The sequence below is a fragment of the Pan paniscus genome, chromosome 14 (genome assembly GCF_029289425.2).
Source record: "Pan paniscus chromosome 14, NHGRI_mPanPan1-v2.0_pri, whole genome shotgun sequence".
Lineage (NCBI taxonomy): Eukaryota > Metazoa > Chordata > Mammalia > Primates > Hominidae > Pan > Pan paniscus.
In genome coordinates, this window is record NC_073263.2 from 79092549 (window position 1) to 79107825 (window position 15277).

General features: G+C 39.1%; 1 protein-coding gene across 13 annotated transcripts in view; it reads left to right on the forward strand.

Annotated features, from left to right (window-relative positions):
- SCEL (sciellin) overlaps positions 1-15277 on the forward strand; it is a 169151-nt gene that overhangs the window by 48047 nt on the left and 105827 nt on the right. For 4 of the 13 annotated variants that reach the window (XM_055096859.2, XM_055096863.2, XM_055096864.2 and 1 more), the window contains exon 2: positions 12309-12375. The exons of 3 other annotated variants lie outside the window; for them this stretch is intronic. The gene's annotated coding sequence lies outside the window, so the exon portion shown is untranslated. Of the gene's footprint in view, positions 1-6170; positions 6484-11811; positions 11901-12308; positions 12376-15277 lie in introns of those variants that run through there. 6 more of the 13 variants (XM_055096861.2, XM_055096868.2, XM_055096862.2 and 3 more) reach the window with 4 other exon arrangements.

Consider the following 15277-nt stretch of genomic DNA (forward strand, 5'->3'; position numbering starts at 1 on the left):
GCGCATCAATTTAGAAAAATTTGTTTCAGCTCACAATTTGCCATTTCGCCTGTGATGGCTTTTTCTTTTAATTGTGAGACTTAAGTTGTGACACTTGACAAGCCTTCATAAGGAAATACATCAATTTAGGAAAGTAGCATGTACTGCATGTGTCTGTATTGCTTTCTACATTTCTACACCTACTCATTTGACAGGGTTTATGGGAAAGCAAGATGGGTGAAGTGTGTGGGGAGGTTCATGTAGTGCAATGTTGGGGGTGCCAGGAAGGCCCAGTTTTCTAAGATGATCACACATTTTGGCTGTGAACGAAAGGAAATTTCAGTCTTTTATTCTGAAGACCTGCACTGGAATGAATCACAGAGCTTCTCCAGGAGTCTGACAGTGTAGGAAGGGGCATCAAGTCAACCAACTTTCCTTATGCCCTGTGGTTGTGGGTCTTTTCAGGCTAGTGTAGTTGCATAAGTAAAGATCAAACAATTCAATTTCCCAGCCTTTCTACATGGGGTTGGCCATGGGTGTGTAAGTTAAGGACTACTCCCTGTTTCTGTATTGCAGAATTATGGTTAGACTGGCTAAACAAGTCAGGTTTTGTGAGTGTTTCTGAGAGGAAAAATTCTACCCATGACACTGTAGGGCAGATGAAATGGTGAGAACACCAGTATTAACTTCTAAACACAGAAAAAAAAAAAAAAAACACATGCTACCATGACAAGTCTTCTTAAGAGGACCATGGAATAGCATCCAATGGAAAGTAGGCTGGTAAGAGTGTTGCGGCAGAAGCACCAGCAGCAGTGGAGGCGGCAAGAAGCAGAGGGTTCAAAGCCCTGGCCTCTTCCTGTACCATTTGCCTGCTGTGAAATTGACATGTGGCTTAACCTTTCTGAATCTCAGTTTCTTCATGGGTGAAACAAAGATTATAACAGTACTTTAGAAAGTTGTTATGAGAATGAAATCAGATAAGGTATATGTGCTTAGATGCTCATCAGACAGAATACATGGTCGAGAAATGTTCCATAATTTTGAATGAACACTGATCTTACTTCCATGCTAATTAACTTATTGGATCTTTGCCAAGTCACCTGAAGGAGTCAGAATCTCAGTATTCTTCTCTGGAAAATGAGGTTTCAATTACAGGTTTATGACTCTTTTCTCACTGAGCATTCCCTCCTCCACAGGGAGAGGGTGAAAAGGGAGAGGGATGTTCTGACAGGGTTGGTTAGCACAGACCAGAGGTTGGCCAAGTATCGCCTGCTCTGGCCACTGTAGACCATTCTGCTCACACCCATTCCTTTCCCATGGTGGCTATGGCTGCTTTCTGCTATGACAGGGCAGAATGGAGTTTTTGCATATGGCCTAGAAACCCTAAAATACAATATATTGACTTTCAGGCCCTTTAAGAAAATGACTGCTGATGTCTAGCCATAGAAAAAAAACAAAAAGGATTGATTCTGAGTTGCATCAGTCATGTTAATAGTAAGAGCTTTCATAACATTTTTAGTCTGTTTGATGCTTTCATATCAACTTTTGTCTCAATTTTTGCTTAAAGCCAAATATTTTGTTTGCAAGGATTGGATTTGTAGGCAAGAATCTTGATGGTTTCTTGGAAATTTGTTGTGATTGGGAGGCAGTGCACAAGACGCACCTTGTTTGGTAACTGTCATATTTTAAACAGACAATGACCTTTGAATTATAGTATTGTGCCTCTTGTGTATAAAAACAAATTTAATCAGGCCTTTATGTTTCTCTTTAGCCAATCTTGGGAATGTGGTTGGTTTGTTAGTTTAAATTTTCCTCATTTTCTTTATATCAGGCACTTAGTAGTAGAACTGGTAAAAGTCAAGATTTGTTTTTATAGAAGACATCTGAACGTATAAGAATATGCCATTTTATTCTTCCTGAAAGAACTGAATGTTAAGTAAATAAGTGGAAAATAAAATACAAATCAACAGTAAAAAGTTAAAAACATCAAAAATTTAAAAAGAGCAAATTACCTCATAGTATTTTCAATGACCTCAAAGCTTCTCTCTCTCTTTCTTTCTTTCTCTCTCTCTCACACACACACACACACACACACACACACACACCCAAATTATTGACGCCAACTATTTTTAAATAACTTTTAGTTGAGAGAGGAATGAGGTATTGGCGGGGGATATTGTAAAATTAAAGAAATAATAAAGTATACCAATTCCAAAGTATTTAAAAATCCCTGTTTTCTAGGGATACCATTAAAATTATCACAAATTTTGTTCCAATAGAGGATAGTCCACTAATTTACAATAAAGCTTGAAAATTAAAAAGTTCTAGAATTCTCCTCTTTTCTCTGGAGGGTTTATTGTTGATTATATAAAGTAAAGGAACTGGAGACAATTTGAAGATGAGGTGGAAGGGGGTGGATGGAATAAGTGAACTGGAGGAGGAAGTGAGTGGGGGAGGTGAGGGCTTTTCAGATATTGCAGATATTGTGAGTGGGGAGGGAACAAGGACACACTTTTGGGACATCCCAGTGGTTTGAGAGATTCAGTCCATCAGAATGTGCAAGAAGTAAAGGAAAATACCAACAGAAACACTAGCATAAACGAGGGAGACCATGTGAGCCACATTTTCCTAGCCTAGTCTATTCAATGTTGAGATGCTGAGAAGGAGAAGCGGGCAAAGAAAGAGCCTGGCGATTTCATTTTCTTGTCAGATGGCTTCTGTCCCATTTCCTCATGTGTCACATGGTAATGCAGGTATATTCATCCTAGAAACAATCCCTGAGAACTGGCTAAGTCAGGACTACCGAAGACTCAAGGATAAATAAGCTCAGGGCTCAGTCTTCAAGGTGTTTACATTATGATAGGGGAGACAGACACAGAGCTGTCAACGTGTGTGTGTGTGTGTGTGTGTGTGTGTGTAGGTCTGCGATATATGTATTATATATGTATGAATCTCATATGTATTAGAGATCCATAAGTATAAATATATTGTGTACATATATGTGGAGGTATGTATATATATGTGCATATATAAGCATACAGCTTAGGTAGTATGCTTCCCCCAGATGTAGCTGGGCACAGGTCTCACATAATCATTGCAACCAATACTCAAGCATCCTGTGATCATTTGAAAACATGGCTGTTAAATGAATACTGTTCATGTCACTCATGAATGGAAGGTAGAAAATGACTATAAAAATTCATGGTTTCTAGCATTTGTTTACATGGCTTTTAAATACAAAATTTTAGAAGCAATCTAAATATGTCGCCTACTTTAACTTAATAAAAGTCATAATAGTATAGAATTCTCTTGTATCTATTAAATCAAATTGTTGCATGCATTTTGAACTTCATTTACTTAATGAAATATTTAGTTTTTTTAATTGTAAAAATAGAGGAAGTTATAGGAAACTTGGAAACATTGTAAAAATATGGTAGGTGTGGTAGATTGGATTATGGTCCCCCAAAGATGTTCATATCCTAATGTCTGGGCTCTGTGAATGTGTTATCTTACATGTTAAAAGGGACTTTGCAGATGTGATTAAATTAATACATTGACATGAGAGAATTATCTTGGGCTATTCAGGTGGGCCCAATATAATCACAAGTGTCCTTATAAGAGGGAGATGAGAGGATCAGAGTCATTGACAGGAGATGTGGTGGCAGAGCAAGAGGTTGAAATGACACCACGAAGAGATCATGGACCAGGAATGCAGCTGACCTCTAGAAGCTGGGAAAGTCAAGGAAACAGATTCTCTCCTTAGAGCCTCCAGAAGGAAATAACCCTGCCGACATTTTGACTTTAGCCCAGTGACACTAATTTTAGACTTTTGACCTCCAGGACTATCAGATAATAAATTATGTTGCTATAAACCACTAAGTTTGTGGCAATTTGTTACATGAGCAATAGAAAACTAATACGACCATGGATTATTAGGGGAGAGATAAAATAGATTTCAAGAAAGAAAACTCTGCTGTGATGGATATGGGAACACTGAGGAAAGAGAAGAAAGATTGGGTCTAAGAAGAGAAAAATGCCATGCCAATCAAACAGAAGAGAAGGTAAGAAGCAACAAGTTATCATCTAAGAGAAATGAATTATGCAGTACTAAAGTAAACACTGCACTCCACAGGGACACCTCTCATTCTGTTCCTTTTTTCTCGGAAGTTCCTGCATGATGAACCTTTTAGAAAACCACCAATAAGTCCCAGGGACTGACTCTTGAGAGGATCTTCATATACCTTCTAAAACCTGCATTTAGTCATAGAAAACTAATGATATTCATCAACAACATTGTGTGTTAAAGAGCTTGACCACTGGGCACAGTAAGTGTACCTGAGAAGAGGAGAACTACTAATTGTGCTTATGGTTTTGTTCTTAGATATACCTCATGTATGAATAAATAAAATGTATTAACAGTTTACTAAGAGTTAACTTTTAGATAGCACCTTAGCAAAATTGCAGGCCCTGTTCTAAGTGCTTTTTCTGTGTTAACACGGTTGATCCTCGCAATGACCCTATGGGAAAGGTACTGTTTTATTATTCTCGTTTTACAGGTGAGAAAACTGAGAGAAGAGGAGTTAAATGACTTACCAAAAGGTTACTCAAGTAGTCATTGGCAGAGACCATCTGGCACCTGAATTTGTACTCTTAAGCAATAGTTAAACTGCCTTTGCTATTAAGTTCTTCTAGAATGGCATATGGTATGCTGGGTACAACTAGATTATCATATAATGCAGTTGGGTATTACAATAAAATAATATACAGAGTTCCCTTGGAGCAGGGAGAAAGGGGGAAGCTAGCTGTGATTGAGGTCCGAAATGGTAGGAAAAGCTCCATAGACCAGGTTTTGTGTTTGCAGGGACTGAGAAAGTGAGTAAGAGATCACTAAAGTGCACAAGAAATGGACATTTCAAGTCACAGGAATGGCATTAATACAGATATTAAAAGCCTAAAATATTATAATATGTTTGGGCAACAGCAAGGATTTTGATGTGGTTAAAGCTTAGGGCACATAGTGGGAAGTGGTGGGAGATGAGGCTGGAATAGTTGAAAGTGACTTAACAAGACATCTTAGACCAACTTTCTGCATTTCCTATTTTCTCCATCCAATACGGTATTTGAAATGTGGCCAGTGTAACTGTAGAGCTGAATTGTAAATTTATTTAATTTTAATTAGTATAAAAATTTTAAATAGCCACATGTAGAACAGTAGCTGCTACATTAGACAGCAGAGTTGTGTATGAATCTAAAATGTTTGAATTTCATGCAACACGGGGAACTTATGATGGGTTGGAAAATGGGGAGTGACATGATTATATCTGTCTTTTGGAAAAATAGCATTAGGGAATGGACTGTCTTTACTGGAGAGAAATTTACAACTGTATGCAAGGCCATGCTTGTAGTTCACTTTTAGCAGTTCCAAGGCTCAGGGGAACCATGCATTAAACCATCAGTGCTGTTGCTTTAGTCACAGCTAACTGAGATGGTGTAGGTGTCTGTCCTTTTATGGCTAGCCAGAGACCCAAGAGATGGCCCTGTGCAAGACCTCTTCCCACAGAAACTCAGTATGGGATGGTGGCTAACTGACTCAGCAGCTCTCTCAGGGGATTTAAACTGAAACATATAGAGACTATGATAAACTGGTAGCATGGCAGAAAGAAGCAGGTAGAGAATCAAGGTTAGAGAGCTGAGTCATGAGCATGCGAGACTCAGAGCTGTCCTTGGGTCCCCAGATTTGTGCCAACTAGTGTTGGTTTTGCAAAGTAACGAGCAGCTTGTATATTTAAGATCTAAGAAAGGCTGCAGAGACAATATTCTGTCTTCCTAACCACCCCTAAATCTTTATACTAAACCCTCTGGGCTGTGAAGGTTAATTCTAGCAGGCCTGAAGCTAGCCTGAGTTGTTCTGCTGAAATGTGAAATGAGCCTGCACAGCCCTGATCTGAAACATACTGATTGGTCGCATGGCTTTGTAACCAAGCACCCCAAGAGTTTCAGGTTGATTTTTACCAGCTAATCATTATTGTTTATTGATAACAGTGAGACTGACGATTTGTGTCTGCTGAAACCCCAGGAGGCAGGGTCACGCAGCAGGATATGTCTATGGCATCAGCAGGGAATAAGATACTGCAGCTGAAACTCCATTTGGGTGTTTCATTCACAAGTCAGTGGTTCTCGGCCTGAGGGAGAAAGTGGATCCTGAGAAGAACCTTGTGGAGAAAGGACAGTTGGAACTTGCCCTTGGCTCTGACTTTTTGCTATGAGACAGCCCCTAGCTGTGATGCTTATCTCTACTTTAATGAAGTTGTTACATTTTATCTTTTTCTTGTGATAAACTGTAGACTTCGAAGTATCATCATTTTGGATTCTTTGGGTCTGCTCTGCTTAACTGTGCTGCCGTTAGCTGAGGTTTCCAGACCGTATCGCTGATCCGTACAACCTGAAAGAGCCTAACTGACTGAGCAGGGGTTAGAGTTGAACTGGAAAGAGACCAGTTAACAGGTGATGAAAACAGTGTTTTCTCAGGATGATGAGGGCCTGAATTAGGCAGTGGTGGGAATCAAGTGGAAGGGAGACTGAATTAGGAGGTAGAATTGATAGTAATGGTTGAGTGATGAACTAAATTGGATGTAGTTTAAAGCAGTGGGGAGCGGGTGAGGCAGGAGGCAATGATGATGGGGGTTCCAACCTTGGGCAATAAGTTTAGCTATGATAATTATTATTTGAGCAATCTCTGTAAAATGCAGAGAAATCTTCCCTTGTTTTAAGAAAGCAGTGAGAGGGCCAGGCACGGTGGCTGACCCCTGTAATCCCAGCACTTTGGGAGGCCAAGGCAGGCGGATCACCTGAGGTCAGGGGTACAAGACAAGCCTGTCCAACATGGTGAAATGCCGTCTGTACTAAAAATACAAAAACATTAGCTGGGTGTGGTGGCAGATGCCTGTAATCCCAGCTACTCGGGAGGCTGAAGCAGGAGAATCACTTGAACCCGGAGGCGGAGGTTGCAGTGAGCCCAGATCGTGCCACAGCACTCCAGCCTGGGCAACAAGAGCAAGACTCTGTCTCAAAGAAAAAAAAAAAATCAGTGAGTGTTCCGGGTGAATTGAAGAGAATACTGTAGTCTTTCAAGAAAATCAGATTTATAAACCAGATAAACCAGACTTTAGGTAAGCAATAAATACCCCTTATGCATGCACACTTGTTTATGATTATTATTCCTTCATTTAATCAACAAACATTAAATGTTACTATATGGATCATATATGTATATGTCTGAGTAAATATCTATACGAGTCAAGAATTGTGCTATGTGTTAGTATAAAAACAAATGTGAAGGCCTGGTCTCTGATCTCAAGGGGCTTATGATGTAATAGCATTAAGTATTTGGTGATGAAGAGACATGAATAAAGTGGGAGAATTAACTAAATTGAGGAAAATTATGAAATAATCTGAGTTTAAAAGTAAGATTTTAATTACAAAAATTGGCCATTCTTAGTTTTTCAATGGGAGAAAAAAAATTCTTGCTTCTAATCCCCATGGAATGGTTTATTTCAGACTGCAGCCAGGAGAATTACACTATATTTGCAGTGTGGCTCTTGATTGTCTCCAGAAAATGTCGATCCATAACACCCTGAGGAGCTGGGGTTGCTGGGGCTGCCAAGTTGCTATTTTGATAGAGGAAATGAGGCAGGAAAGTTGCAGAATGGTTCACTATTAAGGGGAAATGTGGAAGACATTAAGAAGATGACAGAGTGGATGAATGGTTCTTCTTCTTCTTGACCATCTAATCATTGTCCTCTCAGACTTTAAAACTCTGCATCAAAATCACCTCCCAGGTTCTTCCTTCTCTCCAGTATGTGATGCCTGGCATTGAAAATTTCTGCGTATGACTTTATCATGGTGTGTTATAGCTGTTTAATTCAATGTCTGTCCCTCCAAACAAATTGTAAATTCTTGGTGAGCAAGACTGGGTCTCATTAATTTTCCTTTCCCTTGGGATAGAAGCAATACTAGGAGCATTATGGGTACTTAATGCTTGTTAAATGAAGAAATGATTGAAAGAAGACAAATGAGAATAAGAAGGATAAGTTGGTAAATCCATTACCGAGGGCAATTTGGCAAGATTTGCTCTACCAAAGTTAAAACGTGCAAACACATGGGCCCAGCAATTACATTTTTAAAAATTTATCCTACGGATTCACACATGTGCCAGTTGATTTATGTACAGTGTTATTGATGGCAGCATTGTTAGCAGAAGTTTGGAAATAATGGAAATGCCCATCAACAGTGGATTGATGACATAGATTATGGACTATCCATGTCATGGAATACCAAGCAACTGTGAAGAATCAATATAGAAAGATCTTCAGAATATAATCTTAAAGGAAATAAGCAAGATTCAGAACAGTATAATATATCCATATCTTACATTTGCTTGTATATGCATAAATGTCTCTGAAAAGACCCAGAAGAAACTAATAACTGCTTTTTTGTTGGAGAGAAAGGTTTGGAGGAAAAGGAAGACTTTTCATTTATTCCATTTTATACTTTTTAGTTTCCAAACAATGTTATATATTACTGGGTTCAAAATATAGCATAAATAAACAAAAAAGAAAACTGCACACACATGTTTATACCAGCTTTATTTATAATTGCCGAAACTTGGAAGCAACGAAGATGTCCTTCAGTAGGTGAAGTGAATAAATAAATAAACTGTGGTACATCCAGACAAAGGGATATTATTATTGTTGTTATTTTATTTCATTTTTTTTAAAGTCAGGATCTTAGTGTGTTGCCCAGGCTGATCTTGAACTTCTGGCCTCAAGCAATCCTACCACCTCAGCTTCCCAAAGTGCTGGGATTATGGGTGTGACCTACCATGCCTGGCCTTGGAATATTATTTAACACTAAAAAGAAATGAACTGTTAAGCCATGGAGAAAACTTAAATGGAAAGACATGATGAAAACTTCAATGCATATTACTATGTAAAAGAAGCCAGTCTGGAAAATGCTACATACTACATGATTCCAACAATATGACATTCTGCGAAAGGCAAAACTATGGAGACAGTAAAAAGATCAGCGGTTAACAGGGGCTGCAGGGAGGGAGGTATGAATAGGCAGCACACAAAGGATTTTTTAGGGCAGCAAAACTACTCTGTGTGGTACTATAATGGTGGATACGTGTCATTAGGCATTTCTCCAAACTCAAAGAATACACAAAACGAAGAATGAACCCTGATGTAAACTATGGACTTCGGGTGTTAGTGATGCATCCATGCAGGTTCATTAATTGTAACAAATGTCCCACTGTGATGTGGGATGTTGGTAATGGGGACACTGAGGGTATACATGAACTCTTTGTTGTTTATTCTGAATTTTGCCGTGAACCTAAACTCAAAAAAACGGTGCTCATTTTGGCTGGTTGTTTCTTTGGATATAACACATAGACAAAGCAATGTGATGTTGCAACATCTAATTTTATGAGACAGGGTCAGCAAACATTCCCCCATTCAAGACCTGTGGTGGATATTGCTAATTAACCATAGACATTCCCTTGTTGAGTCCCTACTTGCTTACAAGCCTCAACATATTCCTCCAGGAAGCCATCACCAATAAATTGGCGTTTGTACCTGAGATAAAACCCATTTGGCATTTCAGCTTCTGAGCTTACGGTTCTAGAGAGATCTCAAGAACTCCAACACTGAAAGTGAATAGGTGTGGTGAAGCCAAGTTATTCCAAGCATGCCCAAGTCTTCACAGTTAAACACCTGAGTGAAACTAATGCTCAGGCTATTTGGCTACCTCCACACCCGAAAACATTCTTGATTCAACCTCTTCATATTTGAGATTTTAAATTTTAGGCAGTCATGTCTGCTCAGCATGAAGAGGTCTGAATTTTGCTCAGTGGTTTAGAATTAGTCCCTTTTTATACTAGAGATTTGATTCTAAATGAAAAAACACTGGTTTGGCTTAGCAGTGTGGATGGTCTGGTGTATTAAGTAAGAGAAACCCTTAATTGCATGCAGAAATAATTGCTTGGAAGCTCAAAATCCATAACTTGAGTAGCTGCACTTTACTTCATTATAAGATAAAAACTTATCTTTCTGGTTCTGTGTTTCATGAAGTAATATATTTCAACATTCTGTAATGTAAATTACAACTTATCCCTACAAGGGAGCTCTTAAACTGTTTTCTTTCTTTTTGGCTAAGTTCTAAGACTGAAGATCGCTTCTAGTTTATCTTTTGAGTTAAGTCACATCTTTGTTTTTCAACTTTATCATTTGTAATATTAATATTCAAACCAAGATTTTTGGGCATCACAGAAACTTAAAGCATATTTTAAAAATATTTTGCATGTATAAAATTCCATAAAAAAGCTGAGTAGACACGTATATATGTTTCACTTTGAAAGAACATTTTCCATTTTAGATTTTCAAATTCCTCAGCCCAGAATAAGGGAACATCAGGGAACATAAAGGAAGTGGTCTCCCAGTCACAATGACTACATACTGCAATTGCCTTGCTCTTCAGTCTGGGTTTCTGCTTCTTGTTACAGTCATTTCAGTGGGCGTCACTCAGCTGCATTGTAGTTTTCAGGAGCAGTTGTTCAGGGGGGATTTGGTTCATTGCTGGTGTGACATATGAATGACGATGACCCAGGAAGTTCTGATGACGTGGCTTCTCTCAGCAATGTTTGCTAAGCTTCTTTAAAGCCTCTTTGGCTCTTAGGGAAGGTGCGTTTCAAAACCTGTAACAGGAGTCCCCGCCTAGAATGGCTCTTCAGTGTTACTCCTTCCTTCCAGCAGAAGCAGCCTTTGTTTTTTGTTGGTTTTTTTTGTTTGTTTGTTTTTTGTGTTTGTTTTGTTTTTTGAGATAGGGTCTCACTCTGTCACCCATACTGGAATGCAGTGGTGTGATCACAGCTCACTGTGGCTTGGTCCTCCCATGCTCAAGAGACTCTCTTGCCTCAGCCTCCTGAGTAACTGGGACCAAAGACATGCACTACCACACCCAGCTGATTTTTTTATTTTTAGTAGAGATGAGATCTTCTCTTACTGTGTTGCCCAGTTTGTCTCGACTTCTTGGCTCAAGTGATCCTCCCACCTTGGCCTCCCAAAGTGCAAGTGAAAGCCACTGCAACTGGCTAGAAGCAGCCTTTGACGTTGGGTCTACTGCTGCCCTCAGCATTGAAAGAAGTTTCAACCATCCTTTTCACATTTTTTTTTTTTTTCTGAGACAGTCTCACTCTGTTGCCTAGGCTAGAGTGCAGTGGTGTGATCTTGGCTCACTGTAACCTCCACTTCCCTGGTTCAAGTGATTCTCCTGCCTTCTCCTGCCAGAGTGGATGAATGGTTCTTCTTCTTCTTGACCATCTAATCATTGTCCACTCAGACTTTAAAACTCTGCATCAACATCACCTTCCAGGTTCTTCCTTCTCTCCACTATGCGATGCCTGGCATTGAAAATTTCTGTATATGACTTTATCATGGTGTATTATAGTTATTTAATATAGCTGGGGTTACAGGTGTGTGCCATCACACCCAGCTAATTTTTGTATTTTTAGTAGAGATCACGTTTTACCATGTTGGCCAGGCTGATCTTGAACTGCTGACCTCAGGTGATCCGCCTGCTTCCGCCACCCAAAGTCCTGGGATTACAGATGTGAGCCACCACGCCTGGCCCCTTTTCACATTTTTTTATACATGGATAAATAAGATAGAGATTAGAATTCTTACATGCTAGGTGTATTTTCCCTCTGATAGTTTTACAAAATAGTCTAGGTGTAGAATGTGTGGAACAGACTTCTTTTGTGTTTTCTAATCCTAGGGTTCCTGGGTTTCTGAGAATTTGTTTGCCTTGAAGTTTCCTTTAAGCCATATACTCCTTGCATTCTTGTCTGTGCCCGTGCCTTCCAGGTACTGTGGGTGTATGGGGGTTCCTTCTATCTTGAGTTTTCAATTTTATTTTTTGAAAGAGAATACAAAATAGGTTGGGTCCTATGCCACCTTGTCAGTGATATGGTTATGCATACTGTTGATATCAGTTAAAAGGGTGATCACAGGAGCATATATATATATATGTATTTTTTTTTTTTTGCATAAGGCCATAAGTTAAACAAAGAATTCAAACAAAGACAGTAGGTATATGAGTGAGAATGCTTTAATTCAACTGGTATTTGTACAAGGTGACACCCTGTTGCATACCACACACCTCCTCCCTGAGTGATTCAGCCGCTGAGCAAGAAACCTCTGAACTGTTCACTAATACAGTCAGGTAGAGATTGAAACTCCACTGAATAAACTCTAGGTTCTCATTTCTTTCAGCCAGATCCTCCCAGGGAATCACTACAGGCTGGTTAGCCAAAAAGTCCTGATTTTCTGCTCAATAGAGGTAAGTTGAATTATACTTGCAAACAGAAATACATCTGCTGTATGTGCACAGCTTTCTCTGTGTTCCTTACAAATGATTAAAATTAGAACTTACTGTATTATCTTTGTCTTTTCTTCCTGTAAATTTTGACAGCCTCCAGCTGGCTGTTAGCTCTGCTCTTCCTTGCTGTACTTTTAGGTCACATTGCATTGAACTTCTTGGCAATTTTACACATTATGGGCATCACAGAAATGAGCACCTATTTGATTTTCTGGGTGGGAGCTGCCAGCTGGTGAATCCTGCCACACAAAGGATAATAAATTCTTTAAGTGAAGGGACCAGCACCTGCTGGTTTATTTTCTCAAGCGACTATACAAACATTTTTTAAAGGATCTTTCTGTTTTCATAAATGATGCTTTTAGTGAAATAGTGAACTCAAATATTGCTTTATAGTTAATAAGTCATTTATTTTTTTCTCTACTGCTAAAAATATTGCAAGTTGCTGAGCTATGAGAGAGAGAGAGGTTTATATTTATGAGGTTTTTGTCTCCACCCTATCTTCCCCAAATAAGAAAATCACCATTTCTCACTTGAAAGTACCAAGGAGTAAAGGCAGGGTGTGGGGGCAGAATAAGGGTACATGGTTCCTCACAGGGATCTGTGGGCATCTGGCCAACTTCTCTATGGTATATTCCGCATTCTAACCTAAGGAGTGATTAATGTATATGGGGGCAATTTTCAAACTTTATTCATAGCCTAGTCCTGAAAAACCAGTTTTGGGAGACTTTTGATAAGGCTAGAAGAGTTCTTTTAACAGAGCTTTCTTTTATAATTAATAGCTAAGCTGACTTGTCTGACTTGTGTTTTTTCTCATCATTTCTATTTATGATACAGAGCTGTGGGATTCAAATGCAGGGGCCACTCACAGCTTGCAAATTGCAGCTCTGTGTCCTCCAGAGAGGTGCCCCCACAGCATACCTGGCTCTATCTGTAGTACTTGAGTTCTCATGGCTTCCTATTGCTGACCAGGTCACCTGCAGTCTGAGAGGGGGTTAGACACACCAGTGCTCATTTCCCAAAGGTTTACAGAAGAATTTTACAACTTGGCTTTCAAGTGTTTATAGTAACCAGAAAACTAAAGTATAGCAAGTATGGATAATTTTATTTTTCATAAAATGCGATTACATTTAAAACTGTCTTTCACTTCCACAGTTTATAACGTAGATAAAGCCTTCCTAATATTTGTGGTGCTCCAGTGTTTAAAGTATTGGAAACCTCAATTTGAGAAAACTGAGAAATGACAACAGTAAAAATTTTAGTAAAACATTCAGATGATCCTAAATGTTAGGATATGCATAGAATGCCAAAAACAGGCCAGAATTTTTATTGGAATGTTAGCGTCATATAAATCTTAGATCTATTTGACAGAATATTTCAACTGAAATGGAGCATAGGCCCATCTAGTCTAATGCCTGAATTTTCTAGTTGAGAAAATCAAAGCATAAATGTTAAGGAACTTGTGAAGATCAGAGTAGCAGAACCAGAACACGATGCCAGATTGCTTGTCTTTTGTCTTACTGAATTTTCTCAATATTTTTTCAAATGCTTTTTATCATAAAATATGTAGTAGCAATAAATGAGCCACACTCCATCACGGACTGTGGTTACCCAGCACATGTGGAAATATTATAGTGTGTATGGTATGACTAAGACATAATAGAATACGTTTTCCAACTTGTGACTTGTGGAATCAGTGTTGCCGTTTATTATATTTATGAGATTTTCATCTCAGGAGCCAGTAGCCCCTCAGCAGGGAGGGGATCTGATGTATGTGTGTTAGCTGTGGTCTGTACAATCAGAACACCCTTGCCTCGAATGCCATTCTGTAGGTGATGCTTACCTGACTGCCTTCTCAGACTACCAGAATTATGATGAAATACCTTAGAGGTTCATATTCCTGGGGACTATGTAAACAAAACAAAGAATATATTTTGAATGACTGAGCTCATACTGTGGAATGAACTGAACACAATTCACGAAGCTGTCAAATTAAGCAAACATTGTTTAACTGAGAGTATCTTATACGGTTCAGGCATCAACTCCCAGCATTTCTTAAGAGTGAGGGGATAAAATCTTTGGCCTTGCAGTCCAAGGGAAATCTTTACTGGTTCCACATGGCTTCGCTTTCTGTCATTGTCCTGCTTCTAGACCATTTGTTGATCGTTTTCCATTTTCTTTGGCTGGGTACTTTGAAATAAAGATTTTAGGTATTAATTGCTGCATACATAGCTGGAGTTGTTCAAAGCTCACTTCTGAATCAAAAGTCTTTTTTTTTTTTTTTTTTTGAAATGGAGTCTCGCTCTTTTCCCCAGTCTGGAGTGCAATGGCACAATCTCGGGTTACTGCAGCCTCCGCCTCCCATGTTCAAGCGATTCTCCTGCCTCAGCTTCCTGAGTAGCTGGGACTACACGTGTGCACCACCACACCCGACTAATTTTTGTATTTTTAGTATAGACGGGGTTTCACCATGTTGGCCAGGCTGGTCTTGAACTCCTGACCTCAAGTGATGTACCCGCCTTGGTCTCCCAAAGTGCTGGGATTACAGGCATAGCCAATGCGCCCGGCCTTAATCAAAAGTCTTTATCAGTTATATTCCTTAAGTGTTTCCAGCTTACCATTGTACAAATGGTAAACTGTGATTTTTTCCATGAACTTGTGATTTTGAAGCTCGGGAGAAGCTCTTCCTCACATGGATGCTTTGCCAAATGACAGCTACACGTGCTAGACTTTCATTTCATGTTGATTACTAAATTTTTTAAGGACATGAGTCATCCTTTTATTGTGATACTTAATTGGAACAGTGAATTTTATAGCTACCTATTCAATGACAACTGGTTTACTTCTAGATACAAGAACTGATCAT